The sequence below is a fragment of the Gossypium arboreum genome, chromosome 2 (genome assembly GCF_025698485.1).
Source record: "Gossypium arboreum isolate Shixiya-1 chromosome 2, ASM2569848v2, whole genome shotgun sequence".
NCBI lineage: Eukaryota > Viridiplantae > Streptophyta > Magnoliopsida > Malvales > Malvaceae > Gossypium > Gossypium arboreum.
In genome coordinates this window covers 15,417,289-15,433,297 of record NC_069071.1, presented here as the reverse complement: position 1 = coordinate 15,433,297, position 16,009 = coordinate 15,417,289, and the positions used below count along the sequence as shown (strand labels likewise).

Genomic DNA, 16,009 nt, shown 5'->3' with positions numbered 1-16,009 from the left:
TGTTATAATTATTCTAGCTATTCATGTTATTGTTGCTAACTTGTGAAAATCATTGCTAAACCATCACCTCGCATATTTCATCTCATTTGCATTTAGGTGTAACACCCCTCACCCGTATCCAACGCCGGGACAGGGTTCGAGGTGTTACCGAACTTAAACTCAACCAACTACATAAAACTGGGCCATAAAATTTTGATCAATTTAAAACGTTTCATTTCACATACATTTTGTCCCTAAAACGGGCTCATGAGGTCCAAAACATGCATTTGAGACGGTTTGGGACTAAACCAAGAACTTAAGAAAAAACTTGGAAAATTTTCATGCTTTAAGGCTTCACACGCCCGTGTGAGTATAGAGCACATGCCCGTGTGCTAGGGACACACCCGTGTCCCGGACCCGTGTTTATAAACTTAGACATTCTACCAATTTGGTCTTGAACAAATTGAAGCCACACGGCCAAAGTACACGCCCGTGTCCTATGGCCATGTCCTTCACACGGCTGAGACACATGGTCATGTCTCTTACTCGTGTGCTTACATTCATACATACTGACTTGAAAAACTTAGGTGCAGGGGACACACGCTTGGACAATATGCCCATGGGGGTAGATCGTGTGTCACACACGGCCTAGACACACGCCCGTGTGTCTACCCGTGTGGACAAATACAAGGCTATTTTCCAAGCCATTTTGTGGCCCTCACAACACATGCACGCATACTTATACCATAGCATACAACATGGAAAAATTAGGCATTTAAACATCCATAAACATGTTATGATCATGGCAATTTCACATGCAACCAATATCATAGATTTTACCTTCATCTTTTCCACATTAATTCTATAGCTATCAACATGTCATCAAACCTCATTTTCATCACTAAGCATTCATGATCACATCCACATACCATTCATACCAAGCCATTAAAGACTCTTCATAAACAAATAGGTTTACCAACCCTATAATCAAAATAAGCCAATACATTTTGCTAAAGCAATATCACATACTCAAATATTTAAACTCCTATACATGCCATAGACTCAAAGTACTTGAAATCACTTACACCAATAGTGATAGCTTGACAGTGTGATAATATCTCCAACGAACTCCAACCCGAGCTAACCTTGAAACACTAGAGAACATGGAAAAGGAAGGGGAGGTAAGCTTTACGCTTAGTAAGTTCATATGAAAATTATAAGCAACTCATTAACATGTTTCATCAATGTTCTCATCATATTCTAAAGTTCATGATAAGCTGTCTTCTTGTACAACATTCAATAAAATATTTATATCTGGAGCTACAAAACTCGAAATTAATTTCTATTAATTTTAATTGAAACTAGACTCATTTACCTTTCTACCATAAAATTTCTAGAATTTTTGGTTTAGCCAAATAGTACAGTTTATTCCTCAAAGTTACCCTTGATTCACTGTCTAACAGTTCCAACCCTTCTGCACTAAAGTTCAATTATCTCATAGCACAGAACTCGAATAATGTTCCTATCTATTTCTCTTGAAAATAGACTCATTAAGGATTATAAAAATATAAATTATGTTTCCTAACTATTTTTTTTAAAATTTATAATGATTTTATCAAATCAGAACAGGGGATTTCAAAGTCATTCTGACTCTATCTCACACAACTTCAAATATCTCATTATAGGAAATTCTTTTGCTTACATGGTTTCTTTTATAAGAAACTAGACTCAACAAGATTTAACTTCATATTTTATTCAGCCTCTAATTCACTTTATACTACTTTTTTGTGTATTTTCAAAATTACACCACTGCAATAGCCCAAAACTGTCCAGGCTAATTTACTCACTCACAATTGTTGTTCACGAAATTAATACAACATCATCTCATTTATCATGGCGAGAACACATAGCTATGCATCATAAGAATGGACCCATAATCTCAATGTCATCAAGTATCAAAGACTTATTCCAAATCATGCCATTTTCATATTATTCACCAAATACTATATACATCATAGATTATCACATATCAAGGCATTACTCATAAGCTTAGTGTACATACCTATACCAACTCGTAATAAAGTATATAATCATACCTTCTTTAACATGCTCTCCTTAGGGCTTTCATCACATCATCTATTACATTACCCGTTGAACACTCGGGATGCTAAAGGATGTTTGGAATTATCATACACTAAATAGAATACCAAAGCCATGTCTCATACATGGTCTTACATGGATCCACATATCATTGCCATATCCCGGATATGGTATTATACAAGGCCTCATGTCAGTGTCGATGCCATGTCCCAGACATGGTCTTATATTAGCACAGATATCATCACATTTTCATTGAATCAACACAAGTTAATTCCAATAAAGGCATATATCCATATTTCGTACAATATCAAGTATTAAGCACATGATAATGAAGTCGATAAATTACTTTCATACCAACTTACTCGTTTTAAAGAAACATCATACTCCATCAAACTTCTTATATTTTAAATCATACACTTAATGCCATAACAATAAATAATTTTAATTCAAGCATGATATTGCATTATTATTGCCATACAACTTACCTCGACACCAAATTGGTAAAAGAGGCCTAAACATCAATTTCTCATTTTTCCTCGTTCTAAGCCCGAATCTCATTTTTCATCATCTATAACATCACATTTAACTAATTAACACAATATATTAACCAAATTAGTCCAATGACACATTTTGGCAAAATTTCTAATTTTGCCCCTATACTTTGCCATAATTACTAAATTGTCCCTAGGCTCGTAAAATGATTTGTATCACATTTTCTTACTCATTAAGCCTAGAAAAACCACTTTCATAGCTATAGCAACTCACAAATTCAATTATTTCACACATTTACAACTTGTTTTACAACTTTGCAAAATACCCCATTTTAGGTGTTTTCATGCAAACTTCTTTCATAAAAGTTGTTTATAAAACGTCTAAGACTCATATTTTTCCATAAAAACTCAGAAAACAACACATATGATTTTATGGAAAAACCCTAGACTCTTAATCATTTTGCAAAATAGTCTCCTCTTTTGAAAGCTCATGCTTTAGGGGTTCCAAAAATGTAAAAATCATCAAGAAAGACATTAAAAATCACTTACTAGCATGGGAGTTTCTTTGCTGAAATTTTCCAGCTTCTAAACCCTTTCTTTGCTTCCATTTTCGGTGAAAGAGAAGAAGAAAATGAAAGAAAAATGAAAACTTTTTCTTTATTTTATTTTATTATCCAAAAAGTCACTTTAAATCCCATAAAATATGGATTTTTGACCAATCTTGTCTCCCTTGGCCGGCCATCACACTTTCAATGGCCTAATTTCACATTAAAGACCCCTAATTTAAGATACAAAACAATTTAACACCTTTTGGCATCAAAACACAACTTTTACCTTTTACGCGATTTAGTCCTTTTTCGAAATTGGACTAGAAATCTCTAAAATTAATATACCAAAATTTTCATGCACCTTTATAAACATGCTATATCACATAAAATAACATCAAAATAATTTTCTCTGGCCTCAGAATAGTGGTTATGAAACCACTGTTCCGACTAGGCCCAAAATCAGGCTGTTACATTAGGTTAATTTGCATTTAGTTAACTAAATTAATTTTAACATCTATAACCCCAAATTATTGTGTTTTCTTTACCAACTTGTAAATTCATAATTCTTCAATTATTTGATTAATAGACATAGTCCCTGTGGAGACGATAACTCTTATACTTACTTATTACTTGATAACGACTGTGTACACTTGCACAAACCTACTTGTTATAGTAATTCATGCAAATTTTGAGTATTTTGATAGAAAATTTTGTAGTTTTATTATAAATTTGTGAAGTAGCACATAATTAGATTTCAAATTTTAATATTACTTATTTACATGCTAATTTTACATATTTATTTTTCCAATTTGACGTGGTTTGGTGCAATAGAAGAAAACTTAGTCTTAAAGCTCATTTATTCGATGCTCGATGTTGTAACATTCCTATAGCAGAGGCCATGCAGATGTGGGATGGTAGCTAATTAGCATGATACATCCTAAATTCAATTTTTGGACTTTCAATTTCGTTTTGATCCAGCTCTCAAATGGGCCAATAAAGTGGACAAGCCTGCTACCAAGTATGAAGCCCAAACCGTCCACTAAGGGATGAAATAGACAATTCACCCATGGGGGTCCAATCGTCCATAGAGGTGTTTAATTTAGTCACCCAAGACTTTTTAAAATATAAAAAATAAGACACAAAAGTTTTCCATGTGTCCGTTGAACTCCCCTCCCCATTTCAATGTGCCTTCTCCCATGAATCAAGCATGAAACTAGTTAGATTTAGCACAGCCATCCACCCTCCTTCCTTAATACAAGGGGCCGACCATAGGAGAGAGAATTACTAGGCTCTCATTTCCTAAGAATAGCTAGCCTCTTCAAGTATAAATACCCCTAGCCATTCACCCATTTTACTCATCCCTCACTCATCATATTTTCTCCCATTTCTCTCTTCTTTCACTTCCCACTTGAGAGAGTGTTTGCAAGGTTTTGAGAGCAACCATTTTTGGAATTATTGAGAGCTTATAAGCTTGGTAGTCACGGCAAGAAGAGAAGAACGAAGGAGGAGCAAAGTGAGCTATGCCACGGAGATCCACCAGAAACGGCTTAACATTTTTCTTCCCCTTCAATCTTTTATTTTTGTTCAATTCAGGAAACATGATTACAACTAATTTTTTTTCTTTAAATATAATCATGATAGCTTAATTTTGTTTGGGTTAGAATGATTTAAATTTTTTAGCTTAAATTATTTAACTTTGTTAAAAGTGTTCTATGCATTTGATCTATTTACTTATGCAAGTAAAATTGTGAACATGTTTCTCATGCATTATGAATGAAGGGAAACAATTGAATTAATTAACTAATCCGATCAATATTTTAATTAATCAAGACAGTATTTTTATGGTGTATGTTTGATCATTTAGTGATTAAATTAGTAATAATACTAACAATGTTATTACTTTACATAACCTTTGTATGATGTTGCTTATGAAGTTGTAAGTTTATTAAACATAGAAATATGCTAGATAGACTTGGTAATTAAATAAGTCTAACATTATAACTTAATTAGATAAGGTTAGTAAATTATCAATTTGTCACGAACATCTCTTAACATTATTTAAATAAGTTTGAGTTAGGAAGGAAAATTATTCTTACACATGCATGTTATTGTGATTAACACTTAAAAACTTGCATACTTATTTCTTTTGTATTTTGATCATACCTAGGTTACTTTTAGTTTAATTAGAAATTTATCACACTTTAATTTATAGCATCACTATCCAATTTTCTAAGTACTAATTTTGCAATTCTTGTTTTGTTAGATCTGGTGCCTTAAGTGCAATATTTTCGTCAATTTACACTTGTAATTTTTTCAAACAAATTGGTTAATAAAAAAATTTCATTGATCACATTAATATGCTTTGTATAATTTTCCTCATATGATTTTTGCACGCAAAGCAAAATGAAAACAAATTTTTCTCATTGGTTCTATAATGTTTAAACTAATACTAAGTGGTATTATGTGGTTGAATCTTAATGCAAAAAGATAACTTATATTAGTAGACTGACCTAAGCATGTCTTTAGTCTAATAAAAAATGAGAAAATCTACTGAAAGACTGATATGTCTTCTATCAAGTCCAATAAATATTTATTGCTCATAAATATTTGTAGTGGTGTCTTCTACTGAAAGACTGATATGTCCTACTGATGGATGAGGTCATGCATTTATTGCGAACTCTCCATAGCTCGTGTGAGCAACATCGTGTAGCTAACATCCCAACCCACAGCTCGTGTGTGCAGACCCTTTTCACAGCTTGTGTGAGCATTATGGATATGGATACAGTTACATGTAAACGCACACTTTGTGTGAGCATTTCCCGAGTATCCAATGTTATTCTATATGGTTCAACAAGTAATTAAGGTTTAATGGAAAGGCATGTATATAAGTTGGTTTATGTTAATGAGTTTATGAAATGGAAAGTTTTGTATGTGCAAATGATTGAAAAGGGAACTAATTAAACATATGATGAATGGTATTATATGGAAATTCATTTCATGATATGTGTCATGTTTTATAATATATGTTTAAGTTTAGTTACGATGTGATTTGTTATGGATAGGAAAGTAAAATATCCATATGATTTAATGAGCATTGTTGAATGGTTTATCATTTTATTATGGTAAGTTAAGTTTCTTTTACATGAGCTTACTAAGAACTAGTTGCTTACGTAGTTATTTTTCTCTAACTTGTATATCATCAGAAAGTTTGACTGATTCTTGTTAGAGCTCTATCACACTATCCATTGATCATTTTGGTATCTTTTGGTTATTTTTGGCTTATGGTTATAAATGGAATGTAAAGGGCTTAAATGGAATCTTGATTCCTTTGATGTTTTGAGTTTGTGATAAGCTTATTATGATCAAGTGCTTAGGAGGTGTTGTGTTGTAAATAATAATGTAAATAGGTGAAGTTGCACTTGTGTATGTTCTACCTTATATTAAGTGAGTCATGGTTGAATGGTTTGTTTTTGAAATGGTTGTTGGTATGTTTGATCTAAGTTTATTGAATGAACTTGTAATGTTGAATGGAATTATGTTTGATTTGTGATTGTGGTACATTTTGTTGGTACATTGTTTAGTTTTATAAGTTGATGGAATTGGTATGTTTTAAGTGTGTTTAAAATGTGTTTTGGTCATATAAATGTTTGTGGAAATCATGAGTCTTGGTGTGTAATAATTGGGATTGAAATAACTTGATTTAGGGGCAACTTATGCTATACACAGCTTGGGACACGGGTAGTCACACGGCTGTGTGCCACACACGACCACCTCAAACGGTTGTGTGTCAATAGTATTTTAGGTGCAGGTTTCACACGATCTGTGACACAGCCGTGTGTCACAAGTCCATATGTAACATGGTCTGGCACACGGCCTACAACATGACTATGTGACCCAACATCGAATGCACACACAATTTAGCACACGGCCGTGTTGCCCTATTTCGAATACCCACATGAACGGACACACAGGCTGGGACATGACCATGTGTCTAGACTTTGAATGTCCACACGGTCAGGGCTATGTCACACGGCTTAGCACACGGCCGTGTAACCCCTGTTTCCAACTTTTTCCAAAATTTTATGTTTTGTTTCAAATTGATCCTATAATGTTCTAAGCTATCTTTAGGGCCTCGTAGGCTCGATTTAAGGCCAATAACCATATTTTTGTTATATTTAAATTGTAACACCCCTAACCCGTATTCATAGCATGAATAAGGTTACGAGGCATTACCAATCAATCACAACATAACTCATACATTTTCACATAAACATCAATTAAATATAATCTCAATGTCCCTTATAAGGTTTTACAAGACCTTAAAACATGGTTAGAAGTGACTCGGGACTAAACCGATAACATTTGCAAACTTTGAGAAACTTATAAAATTTTTAATCATTCAAGGGTCACACGCCCTTGTGAACAGGCCGTGTGCCTCACACGGCCACCAGACATGCTTGTGTCACAGACCGTGTGAAAATAGGGCATACATACTGACTTGCAGCACACAGCTGAGGACATGCACGTGTGCCATGGCTGTGGGAAATCTGGAGGGGTTACTGACTTAGGTCACACGGCCAGCCACACGCCCATGCGCCAGCCCGTGTGCCACACACGGCCAATAGACCCGCCCGTGTGTTGAGGCTGTGCCAAACCTGTAATGTATACTAACTTAATTCAAAGGGCTACCCCAGGGGACACACGACCGTGTAGCATGACCGTGTGTCACACACGCTCGTGTCTCTGCCCGTGTGGACAAAAATAGGCTATTTGCAAAGCTAATTTGCCACCCTTTTCTCATGCACACCTAGCAACTAAAATGGTACCATTTCAATACATTCATAGGCAACCAAAACATGCCAATTTGTATACAATTCATGCTATTATCAACAACCATTACACTACTCAAATACATGGCCAAAACATACCAAATTAATATGTCCAAATCATAAAATTTGCATAATTTCTAAATGCATATCTGCATCATTTCAATTACTAATTCTTGTCACAAAATATACCATTTCATTATCTCAAAATCAAGCCACAACATGCTATCTTCCAAACATTAATACACCAATTATCAACTAGATACACAAGCAAATATATAACCATCACAAAATATGCCAAAACATAAGGCCATATATATATACACCACATATATCACTTATCAAACACATAATTCAAGCCAACTTAAATTGCCATACACATCACCATTTACAAGCCAAATCTCATGACTAATATCATAACTCAAAACATATCAAAATGACACTAGCTTATACATGCCATATATCATATATACAAAGCTTCAAAAGTACCAACAAGATGATCGATAGTGTGACAATGTTCCTGATGATCCCAGAGTCTGAGCTAGTTTCGATTTATCTATAAAACAAGGAAATAACACACAAAGAAAGCTTTAAAAGCTTAGTAAGCCATACACAAATAATCTTCCACATGAATCAATATTAGTTCCATCAATAGGCAAAGTATGAGTAAGCATATATAAATACACAAACCTTTCTCTTTGTACACATATTCAGTATCACAATTGAATTCATCAAATACTTACTTTTCATTACTCGTATGAATCTCGTACGTACCTGAGTCATTTATCTTCATTCACACATTCTTTCTTAACTTCACTTTTCCCATTGAACCATTAAGAATCGTTAAGGATACTCAGAAATCACATAAAGCTCATACAATGCCATATCCCAGATATGGTATTACATGTTATCACATATCGATACCATTGTCCCAGACAGGGTCTTACACAAAATCGAATAACGACGCCAATGTCCCAGACATGGTCTTACACGTAATCACAATACAATGCCAATGTCCCAGATATGATCTTACATGTAATCACATCTCGGTAACCTAATGTCATGACATTTGTATCCTATACTATTCCTCAGGTTCGTACGGGACTTTCGGATGTCGTAACTCTGTCGATTCTTGCTTGTATTTGCTCGTTCAACATTCATAATGATTCAATGACAATTAAACATGTATAATTCAATTTAAATACATTTATTTGCATATGAAATTACCTCATAGTCGGAATAGAGGGACTGGATCGACTAATCGATAACCTTCGATTTTTCCCGATCTAAATCTGATTTCTTTCTTTCTTGATCTATATTCATTCAAAATTAACTCTTTTATTCATCAACACATTCAATTTAATCCACAAACACATATTTGGGCATTTTTACACTTTAGCCCCTAAGTTTCACATTTTTACAGTTTAGTCCCTATTTCACAAATACACAGAATTCATGAAATTTCATTAAACCCAAGCCTATAAAAATTTCATATTAGTCCCTAGTATCCCATTTTTTCATTTATTCACACTTTTAACCCCACATTTTCATCTTTTCACAATTTAATCCCTAATATGCATTTTTACTCAAAATCACTTTACAAAACATAGATATCCATCACTAAGCTTTCATAATTCATCATAAAAAATTCAAAAAACACATGAATTCATCAATTGAAACATTCAAAACATTAAGAAATTTCGCAAATTAATCCCTAGGCTAGCTAGTACTCAAAGCAACGATCACAAAAACATAACAATCATCAAAAACCGAGTCAAAACCATACCTTAATCAAGCTTAATAAGTGCTGAAACCTAAAACGCCATCAACGGTATTCTTTCCCCTTCATAATCGGCCAAGAAAGATGAAATGAAGCTTAATTTTTATTATGTTTTAATTGATGTTAAGTTATTTAACATTTTACAAAATTAACCTTAGTAAAAACCATTAAAAACATCCATTTTATGCCCATTTATGTCAAATTCTACCATAAATGGTCTAATTACATCATAAGTACCTTTAATTTAAGTAGCCATAGCAATTAGCCACTCTTAACTTATAGCATGCTACTTTTGCATTTTACGCGATTTAGTCCTTTCATCAAATTGAGCTATGAAACGATAAAATTAGCTCACGAAATTTTCACACATATATAATCACATGCTGTAAATACCAAAAATAATATTAAAATAATTTTTATGACTTTGTATTTGTGGTTCTGAAACCACTATTCCGATTTAGCTAAAATCGGGCTGTTACATAAATTAAGTTATTAAAAGATAATATTTAAATTACATAATTTTTTATGTTTTGAAATTGAATGTTTCATTTTGTAAGGTAATACTTCATAACCCTATTTCGGTGACAAAAATGGGTTAAGGGTGTTACAGAATGAATATTATCCAAAAGAGATCAATGATATACTATGAAGGTAACACAATTACGAAAGGCCATTGGACGAGTACTGAATAGTTACTTTCGTAATGGTATGTCGTTAGAGAGAGCTCAGTCACGATACTATAGTGGAATGACTTCATGACTAAATGAGTTTATAATTAATAGGCGAAAAGTTGAAACTTAATTATAAATTATTTGAGCCCTAATTGCATATGTCCAATCGGTCTCTCTGCTAGCCTGTTGAAATCAGAAATGAATTGCTTGTTTGAATCGAAAATAAACAGAATAAATAGAAATAGAGAAATGAAAAACATTTATAAATGATTACGATTTTCTCCAAAATGGAGAAATGGAATCATTTGGGAATGAATATGGTTTTCTCAAAATGGAAATGGAAATGAAACAGAGAAATGATCAGGAGAATGAGTTTATGTTTTTGAGTAGTTTTAAAGCCCGAAAATGAAAATAAACCATTCAGTCATAGTGAACAAATTGAGTTGTGAAATATTAAATATATTTTCTTGGAAATTTTACCAAGGGTAAAATAATTATAATTTTAACGGGGGTAAAATTGGGATGAGAAAATCATTTAATTGTAAAATTAATGTTTATTTTGGAAAATAGAAAAATATGTATTAGGTTGGATTAAATTATAAAGTGCAGGATTAAAAGTCTAGAAAACGCATATAATTGGGCACAATACAATGAGAGGCCCGAATCCCCATCACAATACATATGAGGAGAAGCACACCCTATTAGCCCTACTTCCTTTTCTTAGTTGGACTAGGAAATTGTTTTTTCTATTTGGAATAAATCTCTACAATTCAACAAGGGTTCTATCTTTTCTCCCTATAAATAGATGGCATTGATAGAGCTATTTACATAACTCAGAGATATTGTTACTCTGTCGAAACATAGAGAGAATTTATTCTCGACTATTAAATATATTTTTCCAGAATAACAATTCTATCGATTTCTATTAAAGAAGAGAGAATTTTTGTTTTCACCCCAAAGATAAAAAAAAAACTTTTTCTAATTCTGTGTTTTGATTCAATTAGTTCAAGCCCACACTCAAAGTAGTTTGCGGTCCAAAAATAACGGGGAAAATTGTTTGGTTGAAAGTTAGAAAACATCAAGAATCCACTAATCCGAAAACACATGTATGATTTCAGTTTAAGATTTATTGTTATAAATATCACAAGTCGGTTCAATTTTCAAATTTTTAATTTTTCACTATGCAAGAAACCCGTTTTTGAAACCGGATTTTTTCCAACATGATTTGCTTAAATAGTCCCTATGGACAATAACTCTTACTTACTACTTTATTACTTGTCAGTGACTGTGTTTACTTGCAAATCAACCGAACAATTTTGAGACAAGTTTTTGGTGTCATTGCTAGGGACTGTTATTTTGTTCAAATAGTTGTGAAATTAATTATCTTGCAATATGGTTCAATTTTTTTTTTTTACTTTAATAGTTTTGGTTATTATTCAAGTGACAATGGATCCTCTACAACATGTTCAAGGAGGAGCTCAATCCGATCATTGTTTTTACTTTAATAGTTTTGCCTATAATGCTCGCAGTTCGATCATTGTTGCCGATGACAAAAACTTTGTCTTTTGACAATATGTTATTCCTCTCTTCGATGAGCTCAATCCGAGTATCATGAGGCCCAAAATTGAGGCACAACAATTTGAACTAAATCTAATCATATCCTAAATGTTTCAAATTGTGGGTCAATTTAATGGGATGCCTACTGAAGATCCACATATTCATCTTCACTTTTTCATGGAACTAAGTGACTTGTTCAAATTGATCGGAGTTACAGAAGATGCCTTGAGATTGAAATTATTCCTATACTCTTTGAGAGATAAAGCACGAGTGTGGTTGAACTCTCTACCATCCAGTTCCATAAGTACATGGCAAGAATTGGCCAAACGATTCTTGATAAAGTATTTCCCTCCCAGTAAGGATGCCAAACTTTAAAATGAGATCACTACATTCCAACAATTCGATGAAGAATGTTACACGAGGCATGGGAGAAGTTTAAAGAGTTATTGCTAAGGTGTCCTCACCATGGTATTCCTTATTACATTCAAATGGAGACATTCTATACTGGTCTTAATGCACACACAAGAATGGTGGTAGATGCCTCTGCAAATAGGGCACTTCTTTCAAAGTCCTACAATGAAACGTATGAGATTATTGAAAGAATTTCTAGCAATAATTATTAGTGGCCAACCAACCAAACAACCATAGGAAGAAGAGTGATAGGAGTACATGAAGTTAATGCAGTTACTCTTTCGAATCTCAAGTATCATTCATGTCTTCTATGCTTAAGAACTTTACTACTAATGGATTCAATGGTAATCTAACAGGATAGAAGTCAAGTTAATTTCAGAATGTTTCTTATGTCTATTATGGAGACGGCCATGTTTTCGAGAATTTCCTATCAAACCCAGAGTCTATTTACTACATGGGTAATTAGAATTAGAACAGAAATGGGTCGAGACTACAGTTGAACTATTACAATCCTTAATGGAAAAATCATCCAAATTTCTCATGGAGTAACCAAGGAGTCGGTCCTAGCAACAATTACATTCAATCCAATCAACTGCTAGCGTTCGCTCAACAAGTTCAAAATACAATGCAAGTTGAATCATCCAATATTTTGGAAAACTTGTTGAAAGCATACATGGAAAAGAATGATGCCACTTTAAGGAATTTGGAGAATCAAGCAGGTTAGCTAGCTAATGGACTTCGAAATAGACCCCAAGGTGCTTTGTTAAGTGATACAAAAGACCCAAGAAATACGAGTAAGGAGAATTTCAAAGCCGTAACCTTGAGGAGTGGGAAGAAATTAGAAACCAAGGATGTTGAAGCTGAAAGTGAACCATTTGTTTCTCAAAGCAAAGAGAAAATTCCAATCAAAGAAAAAATCCCCACATTTTAAAAGGTTGTTCCCACGACCTCTACCAAAACATTTGTGCAACAATTTAATCTTAAGAGTTCCACACCGAAGACCAAGGTTGTAGCTGTACCGCAACAGAGTAGTCTAGATAGATTTAAAATTCTACATTGCTTATATCCTCAACGATTCCTGAAGTAGCAGTAGGATACTCAATTTAAGAAACTTTTGGAGGACAAGGTAACTATTAATGACTTCAATGCTACTAAATCCCCAGATGTAGTTGAAGATTGCTTTGCTAATTCTGAGATAGAATCGTTGGCTTATACAAAATTAGAACTCAATTCTCTAAATGATCCATTAGAACATATTCTACTAGTGGATTCGCCAAGTGATGATGAAGATGAAGAATTTTTGCCTTTGTTAAAAGCTAATTCGAAGGGATTCATTCAAGAAGTTCCACTCGAATCATTAAAGTTATCATCTCGTGAGTACACATAACCAAAAGCGTTGATTGAAAAGCTAGTTGAATTGGAACTGAAGATTTTGCCTCCTCATTTGGAATATGATTATTTAGGTCTATCTTCAAATTTAACTATCATTATTTTAGTTGAGTTCACCAAGAATCAAGAATAAGAGTCACTTGTGGTTTTGGAAAGGCACAAGAAGACTATCAGATAGATTATTTCATATATTCGAGTCACAAGTTGGAGGATTTGCATGAATTACAGGAAGTTAAATGAGGCCACTAAGAAAGATCATTTCCAATTTTCTTTCCCTAATCATATGTTAGACAGATTTGCTGGGAAAAAGTATAATTACTTTGTTCATGAGTATGGTTAGTATGATAGGTGGTCTTTTAACACAGTTTCAGTCAATAACAATTCCAAATAACATTGAGGGAGTTCTCTTAACTTTTCTCTATCGTTATTTTATATTTTCAGCTGTCATTTATTTCATTGTTTTTCTCTACTGCTATTTTACATTTTTAGTTCAATAAATATTGAGTTACAATTATGAATAAAATTGAGCTAGCTTGCACATTATTTTTTCCATGAAAAATGAGAAGTGTGGTAATGGATACATGCATGTTTAGGATTGGATCTGTCAAGGAAAGGCTTGGCATTTAAGTAGTCAAATTTGACTCATCTCTCTTTCTTGCGATCCTACCTGCTGCACAGTTTCCATTTACTATTTTAACTTTGTCCCTTTAATTTTATGTTTTAAACAACGAGGACATTGATTCTCTTTAGTGGGGACTAGAAATTTTTCTGAGATTTTTTTAATGAAAATTATTTTCTTTCCATCAATTTATGTTATAGAAAATATTGCTCGAAAATTTAATTTTTGCTTAATTTTGTTAGCTTTAGTATGTATAAAATTCTATTGTTTCAATTATTTTTATGTTAGCTTAATTATGACAAAAATACTGAACTTAGTAAATGTGTATAAGTTAAATCATGAGAATTTTTAATTCCTTAGAAAAACTAAGCATGCATGAAAGTTTAAGCCTTTAAAATTGACTTAGTAATTTCCTTAAAGGCGAAATCCTAAGAGGCATGGTAGTTTGAAAATGATTTAGGAAAAATTTTTGTTGGATCATTTGAGCCTTTTAAGCCAACCTTAGTAAATAATTATCCCTTGAAACCCTACCTTGAGCTATATGGCCTAATTTTTTTCTGAACCATACATTAATAAGACATCCCTTCCTTAAAATTTATCTCTACTTGTCCCAAATCTTAGAATCAGTTCATCTAAAATATTTTTTTGTGATTAAGTTTGGGGGAGTTAGAGAGAAGTATTGGAATGCTCAAGGACAAAATATTGAGTTGTATACTCAAGAAACCATCTATGATTGCTAAAAGAAATCCAGTCATTGAAGAAAAATGTACAGAGAGCGTGTGTACTCAAACTCAAAAGAGTTGGTGTTCTTGGGAATAATTGTATTGGAAGGTTTGAGGCAAGCTGAGTCTAAGGTTTAGCCTAAAAATTATCTATCTTTTTCCTACCTTAACCTAAGCCATTTTACAACTATATTAAAGACCTATTGATTTAGATTTTTATGCCGACTACATTAGTGGAGAGGAATCATTGAACACAACATATGAAGACATAATTAAACTTTAGGATTGCTACTTAGTTCAATCAAGGAAAATAAAATTTGATTGGAAAATTTTAAGTACAAACCTATTAAGGGAAGACATTTAGTACATATTTTTGTTAGCATATTAATATTTGAAAATAACTGAGTGATATATCTACTCAAGTTGTATGTTCACAAATTTATTATTTTTTGAGCATAATTTTGCTAAACACATGACTATGGGTGATCGCTACTAAACTAACTATAAATACTACTAAGGCAAGCGCACCTATCAAACAATAGTACAGTTATGGTGAGTAGGGAATATCATATCCACGAGGACTAAAAGTACTAGTAATTATCGTTTTTCTATTATTTAGCTAACAAATTAGAGTGATTGTTTTTAATCTAAAATTATTAAACTAATCTAACTAAGAATGGAACAGAGAATGAAATCAGAAAATAATCAAAGATAACCAATGAGATAGACAATACCCAGGAAAGAATCCACCTAGACTTCACCTTTATTATGAATCTGAATTAAATGATTTATTCACTTGTGTCTTGATCCGTAGAAATCCCTAAATCATGTTAATATCTCTTTCGAGAGTAAGAACAACTGACTCTAAGTTAATTAATTGAAATATTTTTCTAATTAAAACCCCTATTGTCACATT

General features: G+C 33.0%; 1 non-coding gene across 1 annotated transcript; it reads right to left on the bottom strand.

Moving 5' to 3' along the window:
- Nucleotides 1-12,318: 12,318 nt before the first annotated feature.
- LOC128289705 (small nucleolar RNA R71) lies at nt 12,319-12,424 on the bottom strand. Its single transcript, XR_008279350.1, has one exon. It is a non-coding gene; the product is annotated as a small nucleolar RNA R71 (small nucleolar RNA).
- Nucleotides 12,425-16,009: the final 3,585 nt, after the last annotated feature.